At 36.5% G+C, this 13,225-nt stretch overlaps 1 protein-coding gene across 1 annotated transcript in view; it reads right to left on the reverse strand.

Moving 5' to 3' along the window:
• The window catches only part of Tph2 (tryptophan hydroxylase 2), a 232,927-nt gene that overhangs the window by 48,735 nt on the left and 170,967 nt on the right, over positions 1-13,225 (reverse strand). The window contains exons 12-13 of the transcript XR_013440445.1: positions 6,779-6,928; positions 5,032-5,154 (exon numbers count right to left, since the gene is read on the reverse strand). The gene's annotated coding sequence lies outside the window, so the exon portion shown is untranslated. The remainder of the gene's footprint in view (positions 1-5,031; positions 5,155-6,778; positions 6,929-13,225) is intronic.

Here is a 13,225-nt window from a genome sequence, read left to right on the forward strand (position 1 = left end):
TGATTTTTAACCCTAAAAGTTCAATTTAGACTTTTTATATCATCTCTTCTCAACTTAACTTTTTGAACATGTGACAAAGTATAAATAGCTTTTAAAATTCTCATCTAGAAATTTTAATTAACATCTGTGTCAATTCTTGTTCCATTTCGGTTGAGTAACTATGGATCATATTGTCATCCTTCTTTGAATGCCTGGTAATCTTCAATTGGTTGCCAAATATTCAATTTTATCTCATGGGATACTAGATTTTTTAGCACTACTATAAATGCTGATGAGTTTTGTTCTGGGATGTAGTTAAGTGACTGATAAACACTTTGATCATTTCGGTTCTTGCTTTTAAGATTATTAGCAAAGAATGTGGCAGTGATGATTCTAAGGCTAATTTTTCTCTACTACTTAAGTAAGACCCTTCTGTGTACTGTACTCAATATGGTGTAAATTATGAGATTTTCCATACTTATTCAATTAAAATATTAATAATACTTTAGAAAAAAATAATATATCACATCAAAGGAAGATTTGTATTAGGAATACATAATGTCTCAACTTTTAAAAATCTAAAAAAAGTCATTGTCACAATAATTTTACTTTCCAAAATCTATTCTAAGCAAACAACAGATAATTCAAAAGCTTTATTTGCAATGTTCATAGACAATTATATATAGCAGAGAAAAATTAGAATTAAATGCTTACTCTCTGGTTAAGAAAAATTCAGCCACTCAATAGAATACTACCTAGTCATATAAGGATTACAAAGAAAATTCTACAGTGAGTATATCCTCGGCATTTTCACCTTTTAAACCCCAGTAAGACCTAACCCAGTCACTCTATTTAATCGTGCCTCCTAGTTCTATCCCCTAATATACTCTTGATACTCTGGATCTGCCTTACCTGCCTCAATTTTTCTTTTTTTTATGTAAAATTTACCACTTTTTAACAAGCCAAACAATTTGCATTTTATTGTTGACAAAATCACCTGTTTTCTCCTGTTGCAAAATGATCTTAGTAAAGGTTTTGTTGGTTTTTTTAAAGTTGGTTTGTTTGTTTGCTTATATATCTCAAATAACCTGAGAAGACCCTAGAACATTTTTTTCAAATTTCAAATTAATTAATTAATTAAAAATTAGGGATTAATATTATTTGAAAGTGACCTCAAATCTGTGACACATGAAAATGTGTTTAGACATTAATTTGATTCACAGGCACTATGAACTAGATGTAATGGGGGATAATATATAGGAAGTGAATGACATCTGAATCTCAGAGTACCTTTGTTGTTTTCCATACTTACGGAGAAAATTACTTGCTATATAGCAGCATACCACTCCATGATAAAAAGGAACAAATTACTGATACATATAATATGATGGATGAGTCTCAAAGCATTATGCCGAGTGAAAGAAGCCAAACAAAAACGGGTATATGTGTGTGTTGTAGGATTTCTTTCATACAATGTTACAGAAAATGTACCCAATGGTATAAAATAGAACACTGATTGCCTGGGGAGGGATAACTGTTAACAAGATATGATAAAATGTTTGGAAGTAATGGAACTGTTCAATATCTTGTGATGGCAGTTTCATAAGTATTATGTATGTTATATCTCACCAACTTATCTACTTTACATATGAGAGGCTTATTGTACAAAATCATACTTTATAAGTTAGTAGCTTTTAAAAAGGTAAAAACATACACTCATCATATGAATGTATTTAAACATTATTAAATGTTTCAACATGAATCTCATGAATTTCAAGGGTATTCAACAATGTTAAATGAAAAAAACTGGGGATAAAAAAAGCACATACATATCATATTTATAACCATCACCAGGAAAAAAGAGTAAAAGAAAATACATTAAAATGCTAATATTGTTTGAGATTCAAAGATGATGACTTATGGGTGTTTTATTCCCTTCTTCCTGACTTATCTACACTTTTCAAAGTTCCTCTAAGAGAATGTATTATTTTTATAATAGAAAAAAATCAATATATTCATTTACTTTCCTACTCAAGCATCATTTCTGATCCATCTTTTAAATTTCCACAGGACTAATCTTTCTGAAATATTCACTTCTCTGCCCAAAAATCTATGGTGGCTTCCCACTGCTCAACAGATTAAATGTCTTCATTCTGGGATACATAGTTCCGTCATAACCTAATTTCATTAGTTTTGCTAAAGTTTCCAGATTTGAAGTAAACAACTCTGTGCTTTTAGACTCTAACTAAACTAAAAAACAAACACTTTTTAAGTGTCAGATACATAAATATTGAATTGCCTACCAGCCTGATCATTGCAACCATGCATTAGGACTGAATATTTTTCTTGTTTAAATTTATAATTCAGGACATACTTGTATTTTTTGCTAACTTTCACACTTGTCCTTTTGCATTATCCTTTAATGTAAGAAATAATTGGCTGCTACATTTTTAAAAGGACATATACAGTATATTTAAAACTATTTTTAAACAATATTTGGGTTTGAAACGCCTATGAATAAAAGAAAAATAATATGTTTCAGATTGAGAATTTCACTTACTTATAGACTTGGTGTTCTGATTTTTTTATTATTTTATTATTATTCAATAGTATACACTGTGGCCTGTAGAACAATGTGCACACCAGAGCACTCAAATATCCAAAGTAACTGCCTTTCAAAAGACACCATATGATGTTCTAAGTGTTTTGAGTTTAGCTGCCAGTGAACAAGTTCCTTCTTTATTAATGCAATTAAAATACACATGCTATCATTATGGAAAAAAGAACTCCCTGCAAGTTCTTTTTAACAAAAGTCAGTTACTTGGACATGATGTTCCCCTGCAAGAAAACATTTCTTTAAAAATGGAAATTTTTTCCAGCAAAGAATTTGCCGCTGTAGACTTGTTAAAACTGGCAAAACAGTCTGTTTTGTCCCTATCTAAAATTCTTGTGGAAAGAAAAGAAATTTAATGTCATAACTAATCAATGAAACAATTAAACCAATAGACTATTTTTTTTTTTTTTTTTTTTTGGTGCTGGGGATAGAACCCAGGGCCTTGTGCATATGAGGCAAGCATTCTGCAACTGAGCTATAGTGCCCAGCCCAAACCAACAGACTAATTTAATAAGAAACTATAGGTTTGGGTTCAAGTCAGAGGATCAGAGTCATGATACAGAATAAGGAATGCATCATAAAGATGAAACTCTATGCACTCCTGTGAGCTGTTGTTTCTGCCTCTAGAATTTGGGCCTGAGGTCAGCAGGGCCAGCAGCACAGAAGAAAATCTGGTTGTGAAGCAAGGGAAAACAAAACCAAGTGGAGCTTGTGAGGAAGAAATGAACTAACAAGGACAAACTTGAACCCTCATTTCTCTCACTGGTTCCATCCTTTTTGATAGGACTTGCATAGGTATCCTTCACCATAGAGCCAAAGTGTAGATCTAGAGGAGCCAAAGGCAGGTAGAGGAGGGAAAAGAGGAAAAGGGAACAGATCTATCCTGGCCTTTGACTCACACTGACCTGGGCTGATATTATAGTTTAGATATAGGGTGACCCCCAAAAGCTCATGTATGAGACAATGCAAGAACACTCAGAGGTGAAGTGACTAGGTTATGAAAACCTTACCCTAATCAGTGAATTATACCCTGATGGGGATGAACTGAATGATAACTGAAGACAGAATGTGGTTGGAAGAGATGGGCATTGAAGAGATGGGCACTGGGGGCATGCCTTTGGTGTATATATTTTTTACCTGGCAAGAGGAGTCTCTCTCTGCTTCCCGATTGTCTTGAGCCACTCTTCTCCAACATACCCTTCCACCAAGATATTTGGTCTCACCTTGAGCCCCAAGGAATGGAGCCAGCCTTCTATGGATGGAGACCTCTGAAATGATGAGCCCTCAAATAAACTTTATCCCTCCTAAAATTGTTCTTGTCAGGTCTTTTGGACACGGCAGCAAAAAGCTGATGAAAATTGTCAAGCAATGACAGGTAGCCCCACCCTGGTGACTAGCTACTACTAGACTTCACCTTCCAAATCTTAGTCAAATTTATTTTGTGCAGCAACCATACCATAAAAAGAATTCTGGGGAACATTGTTCTGCCATACTTAGGTTTTCAGGGAACAAGGCAACATGGAAATCGACTCCTGAGCCCCCTTTCTCCTCCTCGCTCCTCACATCCTTTACTCTCTCTACATCTTATACTACTGTGGGTCCCCAAGTTTGATCTACTGCTAGTAGATCAAATTCCCTCTCACTTCCAAGATATTGCACATATTTTAGAATGCTCTTGAGGTATCCATGAGATAGTTAGATTATATTGTTTTACAGTTTGATACTGGAGTCTAGAACTGAAGAAAAACACCCTGGAGGTAAAGAGTTTTGAAGTTCTTAGCACAGATGACAACATGCTCCCTGGGCACAGGGATGAGCTCTCCCAGGAAGAGTGTGTGCCCAAGGAAAGAATAATAATAGAGTCTTTAAGAACACCAGTGTAAAGCACATAGACAGAGAAAAGGAAATATCTCTATCCTGTACAATAAATTGGACATGTCCGCATTTGGGGGTTCAGTGAATTTCAGTGAATGAGTTCTAAAACTGGAACTTCATAACTCCTCTGTGTATACCTCACATTTTTCTCAGTAAAGTAGCCTGTGGCTCCCAACCACTTTCTTTGTTGTTGTTTTTTTTTTTCCACAGTAACTTCAAGGCTACCAAGAGTCACAAAAGGGCACACTGGGAGAGGAAAGATGACAATGGCTAACAGAGTTAGTGACCCAAAATTCTCATTTGTTCTTCCTTCCCCCAAAATGATAGATCCAGGAGCATCTGTCCTAAAACTATGCTTCTCAGAAGTAAGAGAGCATCTCTCTAGACCCCTGGTTTCTCCAAATGCAATACCTGTAGCTAGGCCTGGTCTGCAAAACCAACCATGTAGAGACTGGGAAAAATCAGTGAAAATCCTAATCAAAAAACTCTAAACTAAGACCTTGATAAGTAACAATCTGCACTGGAATACAAACTCCTAGAGGAACCTGAGATAAACCACATACCGAGCAGCATCCAAGCACTGGGTGGATAGGAATAGAGGACCCAGGTCATATGGAAAGTTGATGATGTCTTCAAAGGAATGGCCTGCTTGTTCCTCCCAAGATCATGACATTAGTTACGTGATACTGAAATATAATAACAAATGTATGTTTGGTCTTATTTCTAGATTCCTGGAACAGAGCATCTAAAACCCTTGAAATTTCCTAGATGGTAAAGGTAAGAAGAGCATCTTTTGTTATCATGGTTATTCTTTCAACTGTAAATTTACAATAATGAGCTGACTGGTGGTGGGTCCTAGATAGCTTCAGGATGAGATTTGTTGCCAAAAGAATAAACCATGTGATTGGAACAGTCAGCTCCACTATCAACCTCTAGGAAAAGAAGAGGAACTCAAGCCTGTGTTAACCACTGATGGCCAATGATTCAATCAATCATGCCCAAGTAATTTAATCTCCAAGAAATCTCTACACAATGGAATTTGGGGAGCTTTTGGATTGATAAACACATTTTCATACTAAGAAGAAGGAGTACTATCCACAGGAAAGAAGTTCCTGTGCTTGGGATCCTTCTGGGCCTCGCTCTATAGACCTCTTCATCTAGCTCATGATTTATATACTTTGTAATAAACTGGTGACAGTTAGTACAGTGTTTTTCTGAGTTCTATAAACTATTCCAGAAAGTTATTAAACCTGAAGTGGGGGGTATGAGAGTACCCAACTTTGCAGCCAAGTTGAACAGAAATACGGGTACCTTGGGTACTCAGTACTTGTGACTGACATTTGAAATGAGGGTGGTTTTGGGGGGACTGAACCCTTGAATCTGAAGACCTCAAGGCTAATTTTGGGTAGCTGGTGTTAGAGTAGAACTGTAGGACACTGGATGTCTGGAGAGTTATAGGATGGGTATTGGTGTGGGAAAGCCTCCACACCTATGGTATCAACCATGTTATGAGTTGAAACACTTGAAGAATTACTAACATCCTTCCATGAAGTGAAATTTAAACTCATCATCAACTTTCCTGTGGGTTGCTCGGCTTTTATCAGCAAATATATATATGATGCTAACATCTAAATTACAAAGAACAAGAATCCACTCGGGTCATGTCATAAAGTAATAGAGTTCATTACAAAAATGCACACAGATGGAAGAGGAAGTTGTCACAATAATTCTCCATGTCTTTCTCAGGGACTTCATGACATCATCAATCACAAACAGTGCCTCAGATTCTCTGTGTATATTTATTTGTTCCCTTCTCTTTACTGAAAAAGCAGCTTTCTCACTGGACTCTCTTCTGCTCCATCATCATTTGAACATGGCTTTGTCTTGCTGTCGCTAACCCTTAATTCATGCTTTCTTTTTTTTTTCAGCTTTCCTGATAGCTGGAAAACTTTCCCTTTGTATTTCTAACTTTAAATTCTTAAGGGAAAATCTACCTTATTCAACATCTCTTTGGAAACAAAGACACAAGACATGCATTGCTGGCCAGCCCTATATGTGATGACCATCCTTGGGTAATATACCTTCTCCTGATGTCCACTGAGTAGGTGAGTTTTCCATAAAATACAGTAATAATAGGAAAGGCCTTTACTATGAGTAATGGTTTGCCAAAGAGAAATAGAAACACTCTCATTTTGATGAATTTCTTACATTAAGTTCTTCCAACATTAACAATATTGAATTAAGTTCAGTATAATATCAACAAGATTTTTAAAAAATTGATATCTGTAAAAGTGCATTGAAAGTACTTACCACCATATGGATACGAAGACTGTTATCAGATCTTCAAGGCTTCTTTCATTTACTCATTTAATAACTAGACGGTGCCTCCTATGTGCCAGACACCATGCTATTTTCTGGGGAAAGCAGTTGTCACTTTTAAAATTCCAATTGCACTGGTCCCTGTGATATAAAAGCAATTAAATGATTTTACTTTTTTCAAATGAAATCTGAATGGCTAATCACAGTTACTTATCAGCTCCTAAAACCTAAACAGTAGTCAAGCTAGTCCTTCAGTAGAACCTCTAAGAAAAACAAAGTGTGCTTTAGGAAGGATGTTGCTAATTTAATGAAGTGGCATGCACTGCTTTGCATCAGTGCAGGCGGGATGCTCCAGTACAGCATCAAGAAACCCTGCTGCTGACAGCACTATATTTCAAAGGTACTTTAAAACCAACTTCACTATCCCTCCTGGCTCCCAGATATTCCGTGGCTCATATATTAGAATTCTGCAGAAATAGGTATAAGGTGAGCAAATCCTTTTATACATACACATTCCTCCCTTTCAGATTCTTCCTAGAGTATTAACATAAGGTTTTACCTTTTTTTTTCACACATACACCCACACACACACACAACATTGTGTAGCTTTGCTGCATGATACTGAACAGCTGCAACTTGCTACCCAGTGGGATTGCTGAAATTTTTGGCAATTGCTGAAATTACTCTGTGTAGACACATATTCACACATGTGGAGATAGAAAAATTGTTTAAGAACCAGGGGAACCATTGGAAAGAAAGATGCCGGCTAAGTGCTAAACATTATTATTTCATCTGAAAGAAGAATGAGGCAGAGAAAAATAATTTCTGGTAAGGCTGAAAATGCCTCAGAAGTATTATGTTAATTATCATCTCAAAAGTTCATCAGGAGCCTCCAAGCTCAGCAAACTTGACCAGAAATCCATTTCCCTCCTGACAATCTTTTAGCCTGTATGAGCATTCTTGCTTCTAATTACTTCAATTAAAAGTGCTTTATAATAAAATGCTGTCATTTCTCTTCCTCAGACCTTAGAACTATGGAGATAATTGTCAAATTGTTCTCTCACATTCCCAAATGAGACTTTCTCCCCAGTACAATAAGCTGCTCCATTCCATTTTCTACTTTCAAAGAAGACAATAAGTATTCTTTCTGAAATACTGAGCAAAGATTTACCTTCTTGGATGTTGGCTTGTTAAATAGTATGGGAAACTGAGAGAGGCAGTTATTACACAGATAGATTCTCCTTTTGTATACAGTCCTTTCATTACCAGGACTGTTAAATACACATGCAACTCCCATGTAGCGGGAATGAGTCCTCAAGATGTGAAAATAAAATTATCAATAGAATCAGTCTCCTGCGCTCTACAATGGACTAATTTGTTGTTTCAATCACATCTGTAACATGAGTTAATGTTCAACAGCCAGAAAACATTTGCTGTCTCAAAGAGGGACTGTAATAACTGAATTGTGTCTCAAGATTCCTCACAGAGGACGTGGAATAGCTGGTAATGATGAGAACCGATTGGTGAAGTTGACTTGGTCAATTACCCTCTGCTGAACTAAGGTCTATACGATGCATTTCACACACATAGACTGCTTGGGAGTGACAGGAAAAGAGTCATATTTAAACTTGCCAACATGATAGGATATAGGTCTCATTTGAGCAAATTGGAATTTCACCCTATTTTCCATCATTTCCTCCCATTAAAACAATAACACAAATCTTTACTGGCCATGTAGGCTCGTTTACAAGACAACAGTTTCTACTCGAGTTATAGATCCCTAGTTCTTCCCTCTCTATATATTGATACAATACTACTCAATGTAAACTTTCCTACCCACAGTTCATTAGAAATAAATCATTAGAGAACAGCAATCATGGCACACCCAGAGTCCAAATATTAATTACCTATATCTTATTGAAAGAAACTTGTGTCATTTAATCTCATATTTTTAATAAGTAAAATTTTAAACTTCCCCCAATATGATTATACTTTTTTTGTAACAGAGATTGAACCCAGAGGTACTTAACCACTAAGTCATATCACCAGCCCTTCTCATTGTTTATTTTGAGACAGGGTCTACTAAGTCACTTAGGGCCATGCTAAATAACTGAGGCCGCCTTTGAACTTGTAATCCTTCTGCTTCAGCCTACTGAGCTGCTGGGATTATATGTGTGTGTCACCACACCTGGCTGTGATTGTACTCTTTTTGGACTAGAGGTGTGTTACACACTAACTAGTGATGAATAACAAATTCACAAAACATGGGAAACCCTAGCAAACCTCATCCTCAGACTGAAATGACTTTACTTTTATTCCAAGCCTTTGAAAGGAAATGTGGAGCAATGAAAATAAAGATCAGAAAGAGCTGGAGTCTAAGTTATTAATGATACCATTTGCCCCTCACACTAGTTCTGCAATGTCTTACATACTATGTGAGATTAAGTCATATATACATACTTTTTGTCAGGCACTGTGTTAGTTGCAGCCAAACACATCCTAATTTCTAGGCACTCCCATCTTTTTACTCTCCTTTGAGACCTCAAGAGAAATCACCAAGTCAGACAAGAAGTCTAAGGGATTAAAAGCTACAATATTTAGCTCTATGAACTCTTCCAGGTAGAGGGACACTCAGGAGTACAAACTCTGGATTACCAATGCTTCCCTACCTTTATGCTGAGGCTTAATAGATTACCATTCTCACATTCAATTACAAAATCTCTGTAAGGACAGGAACTTGGCCTTGTTTATATTTTTATCACTTGGCACATTGCCTGGCACATAGTAGGCAACCGATGAACATTTGAATGCATGAACAATGTGGAGTGAGTCATCTGATTTTGTTGCACTTGCTAATGCTTAGAACTGTGGGGGCTGCAGACCTCTCTGCAACAATTTGACTTGGAAATGAAGCCAGAAAACAAGAATGTCATTCTATACTCTATCTTTCTGCTACAAACAGCTTCATAATGGAGACCCACGATATAAATGCTCAGTCTCCCCAGTGCTCCAGATAAAGCTGTGATTTTCTTCTGATTCTCTATTTTTAAAAAGCCCAAGACCATGCGTGTGTTTGTGTTTCTTTGTGTTGACTGTAGGTTTTGATGTTGTTGCCAATTCCCTTCTCATACTGTCAAATTTTGTTTTATGTTCCCTTATTCTTTCAACCATTTCGAGGGGGGAAATGCTAATTACCATGGGCTTAATAGCAATTCTGAACTGCACCAGAACACCAGGGTCTCACAAATACCTGTCACTGCAGAAGTTTTCAATTACCATAATTCCATTCCTAATTCAAATTACCATAATTGCCCTCCATTAATGCAACTTTCTTAAAGCTGAAACATCAAAGAAGCTGGCACTACATTAGCTTAGTTGACTACTTGCAAAAATAAACAGTGTCTGTCCATTTTGCAAATAGGATGAAGTTAGCCTAAAAAAAAAGATAATATGTATCAGTGCTTGGAGTTCACAAGACCCAGTGTATTATATTATTCTTTCAACATTTATGAAAACTGAATACTATATGTTTTGGTTGGCTTTTTTGCTGCTGTGACTAACGAATCTGACCAGAACAAATATAGAAGAGGAAGAGTTTATTTGAGGGCTCATGGTTTCAGAGGTCTTAATCCACAGAAGGCAGGCTCCATTTCTCCAGCTCAAGATGAGGCTGAACATCATGGTAGCATGTGTGGCAGAGGGAAGCAGCTCACATCATGGTGATCAAGAAGCTGAGAGAACATCTCACTCTCAAGATACAAATATATACACCAAAGCCATGCCCTAAATCCCATCTCCTCCAGCCACATCCTACCACTTCAGTTACCACTCAGTTAATCCCGGATTAATTCACTGATTGGATTAAGACTCTCACAACCCAATCATTTCTCCTCTGAGCCTTCTTGCATCATCTCACACCTGAGGTTTTGGGGGACACCTTACATCCAAACCATAACACCATCTATATCTCCTTTTTTCTATTCTGTATTAAGTACTGTTCTTCTGATTATTTCAGCATTTACCACAAAAAGAAAATTCAGTCTATAAGCTTCCTAAATTTGCTCTTACAAAGCTATCTATTTGGATAAAAAGTAGCTTGCCACTCTATAATCTTCAGTTCCAATTTTTTTGTTGTTTTTGTTTTTTACCAGCACATTGTATTTTTAAAAATTAATTAATTTATTTATTTGTTCTAATTTGTTATACATGATAGCAGAATGTTCCTGAATAAATCACACTTGTTTTAATCACTTACTGGCATGAAACAAGACCACCTTCCAGAGTTAGGTAGACTCCGTGCTATGCCATTTCTACACTGTCCCTGGCATTTCACAAGAAAGCCATAATTTTGTAATTGAAAATGCAGAAACTTATTTGTACTTGAACTCTGAGAAACTGCCAGAGGAAGCAGGCAGAGCAAAAGGTCACATTGTTAGTTGGACTTAATATATCTGGTTCCAGAGAGACAAGTAAACAGTCCTTTAAGTCAATAAGTGAAACAGTGATACTTCAATAAGTTTACCTAAGTCAATTCTTAGGATAGATTTTTTTAAAAATGTCTAAATCAGCCCTATAATAATAAATTCATTTTAACTTCCCAGCAGATGATCAAAGTCATGGGTAATTCTCAGTCCTGCAGAGTCTCCCTGTGGTGTCCAGCACTTTAGTCAGCCATTCAAGAGCCACAGTAGCTTTGAAGGTTGAAAATTCTGCATTTTCAAATGCCACAGGCACCTTTCAAATTTAGCTCCAGGCTGGACCAATATAGTACTCTCTGCGGAAGACAGGAAACAGAGGATAGTCCAATTCGTGGGAAGACTCTGAAGAGCTCAAAAAGACAGTCTGCCTAATTACCTACATCCAATCAACAAAAGACCTAGTATAAATGCTGCATCCTGGGGGCTCTCTCACTTCCTGTGCTCCCAAGTATGCTAGTATATGTTTAGATTATTATTGTAATTTTCTCCTCATGTTTGGGTAGAAAATTAACTCCCTGTGGTCAAAGAGTTCATGATACCAGATAGAAGCAGTCTCAGGATAATTAGAAATGATCTTCAGAAAAGAAAGGAAAAAAAAACTTGTTTCAGAGCAATTTACCAGTGTCCAATATTCCCAAATTTACCAGTGTCCCTTGCTTAAGTTCCATAATTTTCTGTGGCTAAAAGACAACAAAGTTCTTTGGTGCCTTAGACCAGCAGGAGAATACGTTATAATAGTGATGCCATTACTAGACATTTAGCCAGAATTTGGAATGTGAACAAATCCAAGACCAGTTCCTGCACTTGGCTGGATTCTATTCAATCTCAGTGTGAGGCTCTTTGAATCGGATTTTCAGACATTTAAGCCACAATGTGTAGGCCTGAATCTCAAATCTGTCATCTGTGATTTGGAAAGACAGTACCCTAGGGGCTATTGATAGGATAAGAGATCAGAAAGTATTTCCTGTAGAGATGCACACTTGTTTTCTCTCTGCTCGACTGAGAGGACCACCTAGGATGGCGAATAGAAAAGGAAGATGTTCAATAACTCTGTAGCATTCATTATTAACGGAAGGAACAAATAAGTTATCAATGCTCTTACCAATGTGGAAATATCTGCTATATTAGATGGTTCTGCTTATCACATTAAAAATAGTTAAGGTTTCAAACAAGTCAAAGATCTCTGAGGGTCCATTACAAAAATCATTTAGTTCACAGACCAAAGTGTATCTAAAAATGTATATAAAATGTGCCGGGGTCTTTGCTAGTTTATTTCAGGTATATAACCCCACTCATCCTGGTCTTCCTCTCTCACTTCCTTCTCTTATTCTCAGTATGCATTTCCTTTTGACTCACTTCTTTCCCTTTTCTTCTATTTACCTTTTTTATTTAAAATGGATTTAAAACTGAAGAATCTTTTTAGTGTTTTTCACCTTTTTGAATAAAGTCTTAGGATTACAGTGTTTAATTTTTTAAGTAGGTAATTTCAATATTTTAAATGATTTTTTCCTTAGGAAAAAAAATCTGAATATGATTAGTTTCACTTTTGAGGAAATCAGAAGCCATTTAGTTTAATTCTAAAAATTAAAAAGTTTCCTCCTTTTGATTTGGAAGGCAACCTGTACTACTGTATCTTAGACTCCTGCTGCCTTTCTCGTTAGTGTCCCAGACAGCCTTCTGAATCTTCTCTACATCCGTCACTCCACAGCCAGCATTATGATGTCACCTCCCAGCAAAACCTTAATATTCAGGCAATGAGGCAAAAACACCCACCAGATTCTGGAGCTCTGAACCCTAGTCTGGTTTCAACCTCTTTCCAGCAGAACAAATTGAAAGAAATTGCTTAGGATGAGAGAGGTGTATTTCAATGGCTTAAAAACTAAAATGAAGATAGAAATAACTGCTTTAGTGAATTCACAGGATTATTATGAGACTGAAACAAATTAATGTAAATAAAAGT

This window comes from Ictidomys tridecemlineatus, chromosome 6, assembly GCF_052094955.1.
Source record: "Ictidomys tridecemlineatus isolate mIctTri1 chromosome 6, mIctTri1.hap1, whole genome shotgun sequence".
NCBI classification, from domain to species: domain Eukaryota; kingdom Metazoa; phylum Chordata; class Mammalia; order Rodentia; family Sciuridae; genus Ictidomys; species Ictidomys tridecemlineatus.